The following is a 12,311-nucleotide window of genomic DNA, read 5'->3' as shown; positions in this document are numbered from 1 at the left end:
CGACTGTAGACTGCGTCGAGTGTCATCAACGTTACAATATATATGATCAAAGGCGTCAATTCCTACGAAGAATCACAATTTCACTTACGCGTTAGTTAACAAAACGCAACCCAAACGTTTTGCTTTGAACCCATATGCAACTGCAAGCTGCGCGTCGACCACAAGAGAGCGGCAGCCTTTCACTCCACCTGGGCATTAATATCGGCGGCGGAAGCCGAGCCTGTGAGCCTGGTTCAACCGCACACTCGAGTCTTGTCCTTATCTCAGACCATCTGTCGCGGTTCCCGCAGCAGCGCTACCGACGACGCCGGTCTTTCTCCACCCTGTTCGCCCGCTCGAGTGTGTATATATGCGTGCGGCCCCCTTACGTTGCAGCCGGTTGCGTCCACTCGACGCCAACGGCATAAAAGCTGGCCTTGGTGCCGCCACTCGACACTCTGACCCAACGCGAGCTTCAAATTACACCGCTGTTGAACGTGGAGGTGTGGCCCAAGAGGCTTCGCTCGCACGGTGGTCAATCGAGCGAGCGGAGGCCATGTTCCGTGACCACAAAGCGGCGTCAAGGAAAACCAGGTAAGAGTTGGAACTTCTTGTACTTGTGAGTAATTTCTTGAAGAAAAGGAAGGGCTCAGTGTAATAGCAGCGTTATTTGGGCACTGCGATTCACTTCCTTTATGTGCACAGTCCCTTTCTGTCGAAAATTGAAAATTACGCAAAATATGCATGAACTCTCCATAATAATCAAGAGAAAATGACATACGAGTACAATTGCGGTAGGCTATTTTACTTCCGTTAAGTACTAAAGGTGACTTCATATTTCGCGAAATCTGTTACATTTTCCCCCAAAGAGCCTGCCCAACAAAGAAAGAATAAGGAGAAGAGAGACAAAATAGAAATGAGCTCAAAATATTCTTGTTTTCGCATCGACACAATGAAAAAAGGAGCAATTTTTTGGAAGATTAGCTTAACACGTGATATTCTTGGTAAGAAAACACAGGAATTAGTATTACAGATTTTTACTTCAACTATTCGCGTGGAAAGTGAGCCGCGATTCGTGATAATTTGTTAGTGGATAGAGCGTAGAACGTACATACATATACTATTTGTGTTGCCTGCCTTTGCCTACACGTAGTGCGGTGATGCGGTTGAGTTCTCTTCCACGGCGGGCTGAGCACGAGGTCGCGGGTTCGATTCCCGGCCGCGGCGGCCGCTTTTCTGATGGAGGCGAAAAGCCAAAACGCCCGTGTGTACGAGATTTCGGCGCACGATAAAGATCCCCAGGTGGTCAAAATTAATCCGGAGCCCTCCACTACGGCGCGCCTCATCGCCTGCGTTGCGTTTGGCGCGTTAAACCCCACAATCAATCAATCAATCTTCCACGGCGGAGGCGCGGCCATTTCCGTTTCCTCTTTTACAGCGAAAGAGAGAGAAAAACTTGAGCGCAATGATGTTCTCGCGGGAGTGGTACCCTCTCCACGCGTATCCAGGCGCCATCTTGGCTACAACCGCTCTCTCAACCAGCAGGAGCTGGTCAGCGAGATGGGAGCTGACTAGGGTTCTCTGTAGTTCTCACGTGAACGAACCATTAAGCGACAAAGTCAACTTTATCGCGAACATTCACCAGAAAACAATTGTACTCTTGTACTATAAAAACTTTACTGAAAACAGTTATAAAAATTGGTAACTAGTGCGACTCTCATTACCCAGAAGTTGTTTTTTTTTTTTTTGCTTACTATAACTATTTTTTTGCTTAGAAACTCAGTTGACAGTGGAGTTATAAACGCTACAAATTTCACGCCTGCTGTCAATACACAAACATCAGAGTTAGTGTAGAAGGCTCTGATGGACATCTCCGGGAAGGGTATAGTTGCAGAAAACGACTGCCTCTGTTCTTTTATTAAAGTTTCGCCACAAGAATTATGTGCCAATTGTCTACTGTTAAAACTGGCTCGCCTATCGTTACGGCGGGTTTCCTTTACTTGCCCTAAATACTTAGTTCCCGGTGACACTGTAAACGTTACATAATTCCCGCCGGCTGTGAGTACACGGACATCCACTGAAGGAGTGGGGTCACAGAAAAAGGCTGCAACGTTTGTTTAATCGAAACTACCACACAACAACGTAGGTGACAATTCGCCGCTAAGAAGATTTTGTCATCAGGGCGAGTGTCGTTTATTTTCCTAATTAGGTAGAGAAGCTGTAAAGTTTGTGGAATTCCAGTCTGCTGTCCATGCTAGGGATTCCACGGGAGAGAAACGGAGGGCTTCGCTGGTCATCCACTTTCGCATGGTGGAATGGCTCATATTTGGTTCTCCACTGCAATATCGTACGTTCTCTCATTCCCTCCTGGTACAACGCATTTTATTAGGTTTTACTACGGAGGAATGGACCTAACTGGGGACGTCTTCTAATGCGGAAGCGTTAGTTGTATCGGCCGGTAAAAAATACCGTGCCGGGACTAGGAGATGACCCACGGAATGGCGAACGGCGCAATAACAACAAAAGCAAAGCAAATGAGTTTCGAAGAAAACCGCCTGAATTTCGTCCTTAATAGGAATCAAATCCAAGACGTCCCAAATCCGAGACGAGCAAGCAGACCGAACTCCAATACGGCTCGATAGCTCCAGCTTACTAAAGGCAGACATAGCAATTGTGTCGTAGCGTATGGCTTGGAAGCGTGCGTCAGATATATGTTGTCAGGCCTATATGAGTAATTTAAGCATGCTAATTACAGGAACAGCGCGGCAACAGAGGCTAATTGGCATTTTATGTCCCGAGAAAATGAAGTGCTACTGAATACGGAGCAAGACGGGGGTTACAAAACGACACGAAGAATACAATTCGCGAAATTTACTGCAAAGATTAATACTACTTCTGTATTTGCATTCTTGTTTCATTTTCAACTACATGAGCTAAGAAGACGGGGGCACAGGAAGACGGACAATACAGGTGCTGTTTGAAGGGCGCTGATGATATCTTAGATACTACCCCAGAAGACGAGCACGACATTCGTACAACGCTAACAAAAATACAGCTCTTGTATCCTCCGCCTTCATGCGGCCCCATCTCCTAAGTGTTGTTCAAAATCCAACCTTACGAACTAGGTCGGATCCCCTTACAGAAGCAGCGATCGGGCGAGTAGCGAAGTATGTTCCCGACAAATCTTCTTCTTGGATGGGGATGCGAACATGCTACGTAGCGCCATGAGGCGTCCAGAGAAATCTGCGATAGCACGAGGTAGCTCCAACAGACGGATGCGAGAAGAGCGACTGTGGGTACGGGCCGGCATTGCGTTCGGCCTGAAGTCACACTTGGCTTGTGATGTTGTCAAACAGTACCCACAGCTTGAAGTACAATAGGTTTTACGTTGCTTGGCACGTTGTAAGGCCCAGCGTTAAGGATAGCTAACGCTACGACTAGATATAGGCCTATAGGGAAATCGGCAAAGGCTCTCACTGATTGTAACGCGGAGAGAAGGGAAAGACGCAAAGGCAAAACAATGGTGATGATGATGGTGAGAAGACACGTGATTTACGCGCGTGTCCTTCCGAGCTTGCCAGTCACGTGGCTGCCTCACAGAGCGGCAAGCTGTCACCAGCGAAAAAAAGGATGCTGTGGCGGCCCCAACAGTACCGGCATATTGGTTAGTTAATTTGGCACTATTACTTTTGCATTCACTGCATCATGAGGAGCGCTTACTTTTTATACTTTTTTATGCTGTTATATACAGTAACACCTCGTTAACTCGAACTCGCATATCTCGAAAAATCGGCTAAGTCGAAATTTTCCGCGGCACCGAAACCATTTCCTATGACTCCCATGTATTTGTTGTCCTTTATTTCGAAGTATTTTTGGGCCAAACTGCGGATATCTCGAAATCGTGACTGAGAGTGGAACGAAACGCGCCTACAAAGCCGAGCACACTATCGCACACACACTTCCGACGCGAGCGCTTCTTGGCCTGTGCATCTTTCGCCTACACACCGGTACGCGATTGTGCCGGTAGTGGCTCCTTTGTTTAGCAATTCCGCCCTTTGGTACAAACTTACTTGAGAGTATTGCCAGTTCAACCTCTTTTCGTTAATAATTTTAGCAGTATCTTACGAGTCAGTCACGTTCGTAGACGAGTGATCTCTGCCAGGCCAAATTGCCTTCAAAACATCCGCCTTACTTTGGTAGCTTTGACAGTTCTCCCCGCTAAAGCGACAACATAGTGCATGCCCCCGTGTTTTAAGAAATCGTTTGAAGGTGACTCTGTGTCTGGGGATTCACGCTGCGTAGCACGTGGTACACTCAGGATCAAAAATTTACGGACCACGAAAGCAGCAATTTTGGGTTATTTCTCTGCCGCGCGGCAGCCCGGGGTACTATGTGCCGTATTTTTCATTACTTCAGTAACTATACGACATCTCACAAGCACACGGCAGTTTGTCGGCTGCTACCGGAAGACAAAAAACGTAAAATTGCCAAATTCCTGGTCCGTAAACTTTTGATCGTGGCTGTACCCTCTTGGCGGTGGTATTTCGTCTTAAGCAGGCCAAAACAGAAACCCCCGTGGGTCGGGATTTCGGAGTCCGCTTATGATACCCAAGTGGTGTAAGGTATTTGTAGTTTATTCCAGATGTAGCTTCGGTGCGTAATATGCTATTTCGTTTTCAACTTTTCAGAGGATCTCAAGAGATTGACTGCACACTGCAAGCCACAAGCGTCTACACCTCATTCCCGGGAAGACGACTGAGCGCGGGGGTCACGTGAACACGGGTGTGATGCCGTGCTGCTTATGCGGCTTTGTCGCTGGAATTATGCTTGTGTTCGCGGGGCTCTGGCGTCCGCAACCGCAACCCGCAGACCAAGCGTGAAGAACAGAAATCAAGCTGTGCAGCCGCTGTTTCCTTCAGTTGTGAATTGCGCTACTATCCTAACGGGCATTATCTGTGCCTTTACGTACGCTCCTGTGTAGGTATTCTTGGAAAATATTGTGCTCTGTGCTACACTCATTGTGCTTACAGAACTAAGAAGACTGTTTAACGGGTGATAGGCAATGGCACAGTAAAATAAGCAACAAACCTTGGTTTGATAAACACATTGAATTTGATGGCAGTCCTTGTGCTGTAATATTATAAAGTAATCTGAGAACGAATTACACTCTGCAAGAATTACAGTCCAAGTCAAACTGAAAAGATGGTAAAACGTTTGCTTTGAACCTCAACGGGATTACGTCGATCTCTCGTTTTTCGGCTACAGATATTTGTGGGTCAGGTTGGACAGAGGAGGGTGGAATCGGGTTGCCAGGAGGCAGGGGCACAGATCTTGAAGCAAGCGGCAATCTGTACCCACAAACGTTAGTCGCCTAGTCAAGGAGCACTTGATGTCAGTGTGAAACTAATGGGCGGGCCCGTCATGTCAAACGTCCGGTTGCAACATTTGCGACCGATCGACCAACCGACTCGTCCCCAGCACGTCACAGGGGCTGTGGTGTCGACCACTGGTGACATAAAAATTAATACTAAAACAAAAACGTCTTCTCGAGTTTAATCAAGAACAATGGAGCGAGAGAGAGAGAAAAAAGTCCTTTATTGGAGGCACGGCAAGCGGGTTGGAGAAGCGGGTTTTGAAGGATGGGTAAGATGAAGCGGGCTCTATCAAAAAAATTGAATCGAATTGGGAAAGCTTTCACTGCTTCGATTATGGAAGAAGGAAGACGTCAGCAGAAGAGCGTGAGGGGGGAAAGGGTGTTGCGAGGCAAAGGCGTTTTTTAGGTGACATTTGCAAGGAAGCAAGGGAATACACAGCTGATGTTTTATGCACATCCTTCTGCGCTGCAATTCAACTTGTCGTTTGGGTATATTTGCGCTACTGGTGACAGTTTCTCTGTGAGCATCTTCATAGAATAGGCAGTATTCACTCTCAGTTTTCTTACATTTGAGCTGACTGCCTTTCTTAAATGGAAACATTAAGAGCAATGATTTTTTTGCATTTAATTAGGGGCAGGTTTGAGTAACTAACAAGCAGCAGTGAGAAAAAGTCCCGCAAAATACTTTTAGTGTTCTCTGTTTCCGTGTGCGCATAAACGTCCGCTATTTTGTACTAGAACGTTTTGAGATTTTAAATGTATTGTTTCGTTTCAGACGTGGGTGTTTTGGGAGAGGTGGTGCAGCTCTGGTCCATGCGTTTGGATCCGCTGCCCAAGTGATTCGCGGCGCTGTTTTCTTCCTGCCACACGACTGAATCCCTGCAAACAGAATACAAGAGAGCATGTGTGGTATGTTTTCTGTGCGCTTCGTTGAAGTTAGCATGTATAATTTCTCAGTACTATTCTAGCCCATCAAAAAGCAGCCAACCTACCATCCACGCAAGGTCTTCACTATTAAGAGAAAAATTATAAGTTATTCGCCTCTTTAGGTACTCTTAAGTCATAACTCAAATTTTATGGGGATCTAATCACCGAGACTACCTCGTTCCCCGACAAGAGTAAGGCACAGGATACATCATAATCCGAAACAGCATTACACCTTTGTAGCTCTCATGTCTCTCTATAGGCTTCCAGGTGATAGCCTTTCCCAGCGTACTACAGCGGACTGTTGCGCAATGGCTGTTCCCCGCGAGAAATGAAGCAAGTGTACAAACCTCCAACAAGAACTTCTCCAAGAAACACTAGAGTGGCCAGTCCCCCGAACAAGAGGTAGATGATGAAGACGGACTGCACCTCGAACAGTGACAGCGGCGTGTAGGTGTCATCTCCGCGTCCCGAAGCGCATGCCTTCCAGTCCCCGAACTGCTGCTCCAACCAGGCCTCCATCAAACCGCTCTCGACCATCCAGTTGATCCTGTCCTCGACGGATGCACCCAGAAGTCATGCAAAACACACAGTGCCGAATTAAATTGTAGCAGTGCTCAGACGAGGGCCCACATCGGATACGTACAAGGACTTCTTTGGTTCCAGCCTACTCTCGTTTCATTTTGGTCGATTAAGGTCTTTCCGGGTTTGCCAGCTTTATCTACTCCATCTATTGTTTTCAATTATAATTATACGGCTTATTCACAAAGTCGCTCTCCAAATCGCCAACTATGACCACAGGGATAGTGTCATCAAAACTTACCCGTGCAGAGTCGGTAGTCATGAACCTTTCGATATCGCCGTTGTGCTTCGTAAGCGAGCTGATCTTCGACGCTCCTAACACCACGCGTGGCTTTTCCGTCGCAACTCACCACAGAAACGGAACTCGCATGCCGCGGTGCCCAACTAGGCCCCTTACGGAGGCCCAGAAGAGCCTTGACGAAACCGACCATTGTTTTCAATAAGGCAGCTGAATCCATAATCGTAACGAGCGCAGAACGCTTGCAGTACTAGGTGGTTTCTAAACTTCTTCTTCTGGATGCGCCAGGTTTCAGCACATGCGTCACTGGTTGACACATCGAGGGAAGAATGCTTTCCTCCATGGGTTGGCAGCACCTCCGTAGTAGAGTGTACTAGAAGAATTTTAGTGGGACGAGCCGCCGGCTCCGCGCCTGCTTCGTCGCGAAGCGCAGTTTGTGGAAAGTTGGCGTGGCGGCACTGCGGTTGCAGTGTTTGGGTCATGCCGGTGAGAACTGCAAGCGCCGGCCACATATAGGGGGTCCCGCCGTCGTATTCAGTCATTTGTTTTAACACTGTGCGGAACCGCTGCTGCTGTTTATCTCTCTGGGTTGAGTGATGTGATGTGATGAGTTTTAAGTGTTTAATTTCAACGTCCTCGGCATGCCTAAAGCCTTTGCCACTTTTACGCGGCGGGGTACCGCGCCCGCTACGCAGATGTCAAAGTTGTAAAGACTATCACACCTTAGCGTTCCGAAAGATGAAGCTCGAAGATAAACCTTAGGAAAGAAACTGCGTCGAAGTTTCTGTATCGAAACGGTATCTAGCGCGTCTAGCCCCGCTGTTCTGGGAAGAGCATGCATGCTCAAATAGGATTCAAAAATCTACTTTTCTGATGGAGGCGAAAAGCAAAAATGCCTGTGTGTACGATATTTCGGCGCGCGTTAAAGATCTCAGGTGGTCAAAATTATTCCGGAGCCCTCCACTACGGCGCGCCTCATCGCCTGCGTTGCGTCGGTGTATTAAAACCTAAGATTAATCAAATAAAGGATACAAAATTCTGACTGAAGTATCGGGGAGTATGCGAAAAGTTTCGCATCGCTCAGTGGGGTACAGTAAAATCGAAGGCCGCAACTGGGAATGTGTTTACAGAAAGCGGCACACTGACGCGGCATTTACTTTTGAATAACTAGCACCCGCACTTCAGCTATAGAATTCGATCGAGGGGTTACGCCGCAACATTTTAAAAATCATTATTTCGTAGAGAACGTGCTGGAAAGTTGGTGTAAAATGAAAATGTGACCAGATTCCTCGATAGGCTTCATTGACGCTGCAATGAAATGTCCTGGTGTCATCAAACAGACGCAGAAAAAGTTATCGCAGCAATGTTTTTTTTTTCTAATCAAAGCATTTTACGAGTGAGAAACTCTATGGTTAAGAGGGAACACGAAAAAAAAACAGTAGATGTTGGTACTCCAACGCCAGCCTCTCCCTGTCACCTCCGTTCGTCTGTCGCTATTTTTTCGCGTTGAAAGCACTACGTTGCAAAAAGGAAAAAAGAACAAGGCACACTTTCACCGCACAGCCTCTAAAAGTCCCTTTTAATTTATTCTGACAGGTTGTTTTCTACCACGCTGTCGTTTTGGCGTTCCTGTTAACATAACAATGGCGAAACACGAAGAAATGCAGCCCGCGCGATGCCACGTGCCTGGGCGAGCGCAGTCGGCAAGACACCAGTTCGCCCGCTGCGCCCTCTATTCAATCTAAAAGCGCCGCCTCAGGTAGAGCGCTCCGTTCGTCCCACTCAGAGCCTTCTAGTACACTCTATCCGTAGTACGGATTGGCTTCCTAGCTTTCCTTTTGCAGCACCAGATGTCGGCCATGTGTTACCGTGGCTAATTTTAGGGGCCTTAACCGTGGCGGGTAACAGCGCCAACTGGACGAAAACACGAAAAGGGAGAGACACAAACAGGCGCTGGCGGTAGAAAAGTTAAAACAAGAAAAAGAGCCCGTTGTACAAGAAATAACCTGCAGGAGTGTAGTAAGCTGGTCTCTCCGTTTTCCGTTTTCGTCCAGTTTGCCCTGTTACCCGCCATGGAACAGTACCAAATAGCCCAGCTTACTACACTCCCGCATGCGGTTTGCTCAGGACATAGGTACGCCGATGTGCCACCAGTAGGTTTTGTGTGCGTGCACGAAAATTCTATGGCACCTTAGACTTGTGCATGCACTTCTCCGCTATAAAAATAAGCAAAGCTTCGCACAGAAATTAGTCAGGCACCGGTGTTTTTTTTTTTTTTTTTTTTTTACCGAGAATTGAATACTTTCTATGGCCATGTCGCGCAGGTGATTCTCTAAAAACGATGTAGGAGCCATTCATCTTCACTCATATTACTAGTCACTTACGCGATCCCCACGGCAGCCTCCCGTTCGCGCAGTCCACATATGAACGAGAATAAATCGCCGTGGTGTAAATGGATCTTAGCGTGGCAGGTTTCACGGACAACTTCAAATTAAAACAAAGAATATTGTATTGCGTGGATATAGCCCCACCCCCTTCCCCCGCCGCGCGAAAAAGACATTTAAACGTTTATACCACCGGGCAGCAGTGCAGAAAACCCGGAATTCCCGAGTTACGTAAATTTTTTGTAATGGCATTCTTTTGCCTTTCCCCGTGCACTTCGCGTGAACCATCGATCGTTGTCGGTGTTGGCGGTGGTTCTTCCTGGTAGGGACTCACCAAGTATGAAGAAATCTATAGAAACCTTATTAAAGTAATTAAATTAAATTAATTTTCATAATCATATTGATGGCTGTAATAAAAAGTTTCTTTGAAAATATTTGTAGGAGCGATCGGCGCTCACCGTTGGTTCATCAAAGATACGAAGGTGGGTTCAACCTTCTTGTTGAGCGCCATAGCAAACTTGTGGGGGAAGAACTGCTCCCGTGCAAAGTAGAAGGTTCCGTGGGGAAGCAGCCGGCATGCGTGGGAAACACGGTAGCGCATCGTGTTCATGTCGCTAACGATCACCGCCTTCCCCTGCTGCACGTCCACCAGGTTAGCTTCTGAGTAGAGCGACTCGGTGCCCATGGTGCCGTTCGAGCGAGCCACCATCTCCCAAACTCCTTGGTACTCCGGAACATCCCGTGAATTCTGTGGAGATTTGGTATAAAACAATTTAGTCAGGTTTAGCGCTTGTACTCATAGAAATCAAGAGCGAAATATCTGTTTGGCTTTAGTACCCTAAATTTCACGAAAGTTATAGTACTGAATGATTGGATTGAGCATGTGGCTTCAGCTGAAGCGCACGCGCAGACATCCCAGCCGGGGCGCCATGCAAGACAACTCTGTAAATACTGAGCGACCAAGCGCCGGCTAAGGAGTCGTTGAACCATCGCCTAGTCACGTGGTACCACAGCGGCGACGCTCCGAGCTAGAGCAGATGGGACAGTCCTCCGCAGCGGATCACATGGCGTGACATTACCCCTGCTACACTGCGCTGCGGCGGCTCAAGGTGAGGACGACGTGATGAATGGCCTTGCGAGCTTTCGCTCTAAAACGGCGCATCGTGCAGATTACGCGTTTATTGTATCACGAGTCAATTTCTTTTAATGCCAGTTTCATTGCAAGAAGATCACTGCCGTAAGCCATAAAATAACGCACAGATATGGATTAACCGCCGAACTGTGGTCGTCCAACCTACCTTTAGTAGCGACTCGTAGGCGCTGCCCTGCCAGACAAAGGTCTTGATGCCCTGCCGCTGAGCCAGCTGTTTCATGCTGTCGATGCGCTCGGGCTCGGGTCGCACCATCATGGTAGCCTTCATGTGACCCGTGAAAGCGTTCATCACTACCATCACTGTCAGGAGCCACACACCAAACACGATCCTGGTCGCCGATGTCTTCGGTACGCGGAGAACGGCTATGCATATTAGAAAAGAAAATTGTTTCCACAAGCTTTCACAAAAAAGACGTATCAGTGGGTTTCAAATTTCATATTCATTGTTCGTAGACTGCGCTTGAGGTTACTAAGGACACAGGATTAGGATTAGGATTAGGAAAAACTTTATTTGTGTCTGCAAAATAACGGTTTTTAAGCGCCGCGACGCGGGCCCAGCGTCGTCCTAGGGTTTGCCACTCCTAGGCGCATCGCCAACGCTTCCCGTTGCCGGGTCGCCTGGTCTGTGCTTTCCGAGCGCACCCCGTACTTGCTGGAAGGCCCAAAGTTGAGTGTCCTTGTCGTTACTGCTTGCAGCGTCCTGGAGCCGCGTCGGATAATTCCTTGATTGAGCTTTGTTTGGAAACCGAGCACAGTCCCAGAAAATGCACCACTGGTCTGCCAGACACACGTCCGTCGAATAAAGTTTCTGGATGAAACCTGCGCTGCGTTGCCGGAGCGAGGATGGACCCGGTCTGGAGCTGCCGTAGTAGCACCGCCTCCGCCCAATTTAGGTCCTTGTGGGGGTGTGGCATGACACGTCGAGCCAGGCGGTAAGCCTTGGTGATCTCGTTGTAGCTCACGAGGCGATCTTTGTTCGCGAACCACCACGGACGGTCGGTCTCGGAGGACCGGAGGGTAAGTGCTCGCGCCTCCGAGTGTGCTGTCTCGTTGTGGTTGGGTGCGGTTGCGCATTCGCCCATGTGCGCCGGAAACCACTTGACACGAACTTCTCTGCCCTGGAGCTTTGCCTTGCCGATGATAGCGGCCGCCTTGGCGCAAACGCGACCATTCGCGTAGTTGCGTACGGCCATTCTCGTGTCACAGAGCACTGTGCGGCACTCAGCCTCAGAAATGGCCAGGGCAATGGCGACCTCCCGGTGTCAGTGGCGTGGGTCCACCTCACACTCGCAGTCGTAGTCTTAGTGCCCGTGGAGGCCTTAACGGCGACCGCGACGTAGCCTTCATGCTAATACTCTGCTGCGTCGACGTAACGCGCGTGCCCGTCTTGGGCGTGCGCTGCACGCCTCTCCTTGTTGTGCTCCTGGTGCACGTTCCAAGGTATTGGGTGAACGCATATGTGCGCCATCGCTTCCTCATTTATGTCGCGCTGTTGCCAGTCCAGCGTGCAGTTGTTGTAGCCAAGCTTTTCGAGGATTTGGCTTCCCGTCTTTGTCGTAGAGAGACGTTCCACTAGAGAAGGACCCACTTTTTTAAGGAATACGAACGAACGTCGTGGAGAGCACGAGCGCAAACTAACTGATTAATTAGAAGTAAAAACTTCTTGCTTGGACATCG

The 12,311-nt window shown here is 48.4% G+C and overlaps 1 long non-coding RNA gene across 1 annotated transcript; it reads left to right on the top strand.

The window, feature by feature from the left end:
* The first annotated feature begins 341 nt into the window (after positions 1–341).
* LOC144174996 (uncharacterized) lies at positions 342–6,740 on the top strand. Its single transcript, XR_013323580.1, has 3 exons — positions 342–573; positions 4,668–6,262; positions 6,540–6,740. It is a non-coding gene; the product is annotated as an uncharacterized LOC144174996 (long non-coding RNA).
* The last annotated feature ends 5,571 nt before the right edge of the window (positions 6,741–12,311 follow it).

This window comes from Haemaphysalis longicornis, unplaced genomic scaffold, assembly GCF_048455015.1.
Source record: "Haemaphysalis longicornis isolate Haplotype H1 unplaced genomic scaffold, Haemaphysalis longicornis Haplotype H1 scaffold_3, whole genome shotgun sequence".
NCBI classification, from domain to species: domain Eukaryota; kingdom Metazoa; phylum Arthropoda; class Arachnida; order Ixodida; family Ixodidae; genus Haemaphysalis; species Haemaphysalis longicornis.
Note: the sequence above shows the minus strand (reverse complement) of the source record. Positions and strands in the feature narration are given on the sequence as shown.